Here is a 6,668-nt window from a genome sequence, read left to right as displayed (position 1 = left end):
ATTACTCTGCTAAGTAGCGAGAATACAAAGTCAAAATCAAAAATAACTATTCTCGTGACTTCTTCTTTCACAGAAGCATAATACCTCTTAGTCAATGGATTATGGCACAAAAGAAATTGATGCAAAGCTGCCTTAAAATAGTCAACAATGACCCTATAAACAAGCTTCAGAATATTGTGTCTACAAGGTGAAAATTAGGGTAATTTAGAACTACTTACTCAAATACTCAAATAATTAAAAAAATCTGTGATCTTATGTATATGTATGCCCTCCAATAGTACAGATTACAGCTGATCTATGTCTACTAACCCTATGAGACTTTTGTCTATGGTCTTCAATAAATTCATCAAAAGTATTCCCTACAAGATGCTGAGCAACTTCCCTTTTGCCTCTTGATAACATTAAGATACCAAGGAAATAACCGTCTGTACCTCAATTTTGGCAGTATCTTCTTTTAGAGAGCCAATTCATTTATTTGATGACATCTCATATGCCAATTCTATTGTGTAATTCCTTATGTCATATATGATCTCTTACAACAAAGACAACAAATCAGAGGCATTTAGCAAACATCTATTATGGAGCCAATGGCTTACCTAGACCCAAGATATTTGGGGGACAAATATGATCAAAATGATCAATTCTTCCCCCACCCATTGAGCTGTAAGGAATATTTTAATGCTTTCACAAATTCTGATACTCTGTGACTTTTACATATTTATAAAAAAGATGCTTTGGGATCACTGAAAAACTTAGTTGTTTTCAAAAAAGCAACCTAGGCCTCCCTCCCATTTAATATTAAGCCAAACTCATCAATATCTCATCTGAGACAAAGAATCTGATATATGAGATCTATAGATTGTGAGTCTAACTCTATACTGTTTTCTGGGCAATGATTATCCTTCATCAAATAATGTTTTCCCCACGTGGTTTATGGGGTCAAATAGTTCTGAGTTGTTACAGATTTCTTTTGGAGCTATTACAGTTTTTCAGTATTTAATGAATAAAAAAGTCACCCTCATCATTGTTAGAAAATGGACTTTTCAATTTAGGGCTTGATGTTGCATCTCACTCTTGCTGAGGATGCATAACTTGTTTATGCTTTGCGTAAAAAGATTTTAGTTTCCCAACATGTTAAAAAAAAAAGCTTTTGGAAGACAACCTTTAAAACAGTATTTAGCTCCACATCAAATTTTGTTCTTGTTTTTATAATTAAGAAAGAAGTTAATTGAGATCTAGTATTCAACACAATATTCAGTAAGAGTTATAAAGGTAAATATGTGATATTATGTGCTATGCTTTGAAAAATCATGCTTATTGCTTTTAAATACCCCTATCAAAAGTTTTCTCGATATAAGTATACATGGAACTCATGATTACAGAGACAGGTAAGGAGGTACAATATTGATAACATCTAATTTTTTCATTGATATGTTTTACATTGAATATGCAAATATGACAATATAAAAAGCCATTGTTATAGAGATTGGAATGGTTAGGGATATACACTAATGTACTATTAGAGGAAATATGGATAAATTGAGGAATAACAATAACAATCATGATGACAGGAAATTTAGATAAGCAATATGCTTATTATTCCATACATTTTTAACCCAGAAATCCCACTGCTAGGTATGTATATTTCAGAGGGTTACTGATAAAAAAGAAATGTCCTATATGGGCTATATATATAGATTCTTTACTATTTCGATTCTAGCAAAGAATTAAGAAGGAAAAGCAGTTGCCCCAAAATTGAGATGCTTAATCAAATTGTGAATGAACGTAATGGAAAATAACATCATATTTGGTTGATGTATTGGTCAGTTTATTAAAATTTTTTTTAAAAAATCTTATTCTACTTTCCATAATTACAGGTAAAATATTTTATCATTTTTAAAATTTAGATTTCCAAATTCTCTCCCTTCTTCCCCCTCCCTCCCTCCCACCAGTGAAAAGATAAACATTTTGACATAGGTAATAAAAGTATAATTATGCAAAACACATTTTCCTGTAAGTCATTCTGAAAAAAAAATAAGAAAAATAAAGAAAAGGTACTTTTGCTCTGCATTCAGGTTCTATTAGATCTTTCTCTGAAGATTTAAGGTTCATTCCCACAACATTTTCATTGATCAATGAATTGCTCAGAATAGATAAGATATTCATGGAAGATCATTATAGAATATTGCTATTACTGTGAACAATGTTCTCCTGATTTTGCTCATTTGACGTTACAGAAGTTCATGGAAGTCTTTTTACGTTTTGTTTTGTTTTATTTTTTTTCTGAGAGGATCTTGAGTATCATTTCTAATAAAAACACAGCATTTTGTCACAATGATATTCAAAAACTTGGTCATACATTTCCCAGTTGATGGACATAACCTCAATTTTCAATGCTTTGTCACCACTAAAAGTACTACTATGAATAAATATCTACATATTTACTTTTCTATGTATATATATATATATATATATATATGTATTATATATCCATTTCTTAGCTTTTAAATCTCTTCAGGAAACAGATCTAGTAGTGGTATTACTTAGTCAAAGATAACCACATTGAATTGCCCTTTGGATATAGTTCCTAGTTGCTCTCCAGAATCATTGAATCAGTATAAAACTTCAACAGTAGTAAATTACAGTTTTAATTTTCTCAGATCCCCTCCAACATTTGCCATTTGCTTTTTTAGTTAACTTGATTTAGAACATTTTTTATATGACTAAGTATTGCTTTCATCAATTTGTTTGAAAACTGTCCTATCATATCTTTGACCATTTATGAATTAAGGAAAAGCTCTTATTTCTATAAAATTGATTATTTGAGAAAGTCAATGTAAAAGAGTTTTCTAAATTATTTTTTAACGTTTATGTGTTTTTTGCCATTCTATTTCCCCATTTATTCAATTTTCTCCTTTTACCCTGTCCATTCTTAAAATGCTTCTGATTTTTACCACACTCAAACTGCCCTTCCTTCTTTTAGCTATCACTCTTTTCTTATGCCCTCCCTTCCTAAATTCCTGTAAAATAAGATAGATTTCTTTTTTTTAGGCCTGTTTTTATGTCAGTTATTTTCCCCATTCTATCTCTCCCTTAAACCCTTTCCAAGGACAATATTTATTCTCATACTTAATTTTAGGTTTAAGATGGTCATACAATTACATTATACTCATATCTCTGCTTTCTATGTATACACCTTCTAATTGCCTTAATAATAAGAAAGTTTTAGCAGTTGTAAATATCATTTTCTCAGGCAGCAATATAAATACCTTAACATTACCAAACCTCTTATGACTTCTCTTTCCTGTTTACTTCTTTATGCTTTTGCAACTCATATTTAAGTCATATTTTATGTTTGATGTTTATTTTCCTCAGGAATACTTCAAAATCCAATATTTCTTTGAATATTCGTTTTCCCCTGAAAGATTATACTCATTTTTTGCAGTACAAGGAATTATCATTTGTAATCCTAGCTCTTTTGTCCTCCTAAGAATCATATTCTAAGCCCTCTGATCTTTTAATGTAGAAGCTGCCAAATTTCATGTTATCCTGACTCTAGGTTCACAATATTTGAATAATTTCTTTTAGACTGGTTTTTGTATTTTCTCTTTCATCTGAGAGGTCTGGGATTTACCTGTAATATTCTTTGGAGTGATTACTTTAGAATCTTGTTGAGTAAGGGGTAGACTTTATCAGTTTGTTTTTGACTCTCTGGTAATAGAATATCAGGCCACTTTTCCTTGATAAATTATTGAGAGAGGATTTTTAGACTTTGTTTTGAAGATGACTTGCCAATAGTCCAATAATTCTTAAATTATCTCACCTATCTATTTTCAGTGACATTTGTTTTTCAAACGAGATAGTTAACATTGTCTTCTATTCTTTTATCATGCTGTTAATCTTGTTTGATTTCTTTTCTTGATATGTTATTAAGTCTTTCCACATGCTCAATTCTAATTTTTAAAGAATTATTTTCTACAGTGAGCTTTTATACCTCCTTTTCATTTAGTCAAATCTGCTTTATAAGTTCTCCTCCTCATTGGAATTTTGTCCCTCTTTTGCCATTTGAACTATTCTGTTTTTTAAAGTGTGATTTTCTTCAGTATTTTGAAGGACTTTTTTAAAACAAAGTTGTTGACTTTTTCTTCATGATTTTTATGCATCACTCTCATTTCATTTCCCAGTTTTTCTCTACCTCTCTTACTTGATTTTTAAAATCTATTTTGAACTCTGTTATGGAATTGTCTTGTTCCCCTGGTCAGCAGGGAGAGTGACACAGCTCAGGAGAGAAATCAAACACGTGTACACTCAGGTGGGGTTGCTAGCAGGACAACTTGTAGACAGTTTTTTTTATAGCAGGAAAACCATAACATTAGCATACAAGAAAAAAACAAGTTAATTCTCAGACTTGCACAAGACGTAACCTTGTTCAGGATGTTCGGGTGCAAGGTTGTCACACAAGTGAAGTCATGTGTTCACACAGTTGTGTTATCATAGCAGAGTTCCATGGAAAACAAGAGGGTCAGAAAAGCCCAGAATTTAGTTATAACTGACATTTCATCCAGACTTCTCATGCAGTTCTCAACATTTCCCCCCTTTTCTGTTTCAACATAATAACCCTCAATTGCATGAATTGGGATTAAATTGATACCATCTGGTTCTTGACTTTATTATAAAAATGTTATAATTTCTACATATTATAAAAGACCTTAAGTATACTGATCAGTAATTATGTCAGCCATCTTATCTGGCATCAAACCATTCTTGATTGCTCTTTGAACATCTTGTAAGCATTCCGCAATATGCACCACTCTAAATTTTAACATCTTGAATGTGAAACTCACAGTCTTATTCAGAACAAAGATAATTTTTAAATGAGAGGCAAGCAGCAAACGATCAATATCATAATTACAACAAAGACGAAAATAGAAATAATACCATGTAACCATGTACTAATTGCTGCTGGAAAGACAACCAATCATACAATTTCTTACTCAAATCTATATTTGCTACCCTAACAGAAGTGTTCATAATGCATTAATCAAATGATAAAGATCTTCATAAATTCTCTCCTGAGGCTTTAATTCTCTATTAACATTTTCCAACAATTCTTAAGTATATTTTGGTTCTGTCTTTTCCTTATTCATCACTTCTTTACCACACATGATCAAATAATACAATTGTAATAATAATATTATGCCCTTCTTTTCTCTAGTAATAATGTCATATTTGGAATATCCTATCATGAAAGCAATATTTGGTCCTGGGCATGCAGTCACAGGCAAGTTCACTTTTGCATAAGATATTTTGCCCAATGCTATTGCCAGCAATAGTTTGGGTATGTGTCTAGAACTGATGAGAGTTAGGTCAAATAGAGATGTCTACAAATCACCAGCACTAAGGTCATGATACAAACTCTATTGCTTTATTCTCAGATACTCAGTCTTTTATAACAAAAACTTATCTCAGACCTGAAATAAATATTTACAATATTTATCCTTATAAGTCTGCAAATGCCCCTTGATGCCCCAGAATGTCTCAGGTCAGAGTTCACTGGTGAGCCAATAAATCTATTTAATGAGCAAGAATATGTGCATATCTCTGGTGGCAAAGGGCACCAAAATATGTGTAAATCATTCTCAGGAGCTGGCCCTCAATTCAGTGCCACATTTCAATATATAAATCTTATCTATTGCTGTCATAACCATTTGCTAACCTGTTTCTTGGTATATAGTTGGTTTAAATAGACTGGAATATCCATGAAATTACTCTATCATGAAAATTCCATACTTGAAACAAAATAGAATGATCATAAATTCCTCTATATGGGGTGTGACAGGCAACTCAGGGTGGAAAACATTCACTTTTAAAATCCCAAGTACATAAATTTAAACAAGGAGTTTGTGTAGGAAATCCTTTTCTATCTTCAGTATTTTCTACAAATGGAATCCCTAACATTTCTAAGTTCCTGAATGCTCCCATGCTATAAATATTTAGATAAGTGGAATTATTAATTTTGATTAATTTAATACACGGCTCAACAGTACACATTTGACAAAAAACATATAGGTGAAATACTATTTAAAACAGAAAATTTATACTTAATTTCTCTTCTCAGCATCTCTTCTTTGATATTTCCAATAGTAGCATGGAGATATCCCAAATCATTTGTAGCTTCCCCTATCAAAAGAACTTCAGCCATACTTTCTCCCCATAGTATGATAGTTACTTGTGGAGGGTCTTGAACATAAGTCCAATATTCAGTTCTGTTTACAATCCCCAAATTGTTTGTGATTAATGCAAGTATGACAAATTGTCCTATAAGTCCATGTCGTGCTCTCCTTATGCGTGGTCTTTCCTTCCTTCTGCTCTTATCCTTTATTTTTCTATTTTTTAAGAGTAAGTTATTCATTTTCTGTATTACTTGATTCATGTGGTCTGCACAGTCTTATATTCCTTTCCTGTACCCAGATAGTTTATCCACCTGTGGACAAAACAGAAGCATATCCTCAATGCCAGGTTAGTAATTGATCAAGTCCTTTCCAATGTCCATCCTTAGGGTCCTTCCACATGACCATGCCCTTCTTTTCATGTTGAATATGCTTATTAAAAAATCTTTCTGCAGGTGTTAATTGCTTATCATTCAATGTAAAAAAATTCATGGTAGT

The sequence above is a fragment of the Macrotis lagotis genome, chromosome 1 (genome assembly GCF_037893015.1).
Source record: "Macrotis lagotis isolate mMagLag1 chromosome 1, bilby.v1.9.chrom.fasta, whole genome shotgun sequence".
Taxonomy (NCBI): domain Eukaryota; kingdom Metazoa; phylum Chordata; class Mammalia; order Peramelemorphia; family Peramelidae; genus Macrotis; species Macrotis lagotis.
The sequence above is the reverse complement of the archived record's forward strand: the minus strand, read 5'-3'. Positions refer to the sequence as shown.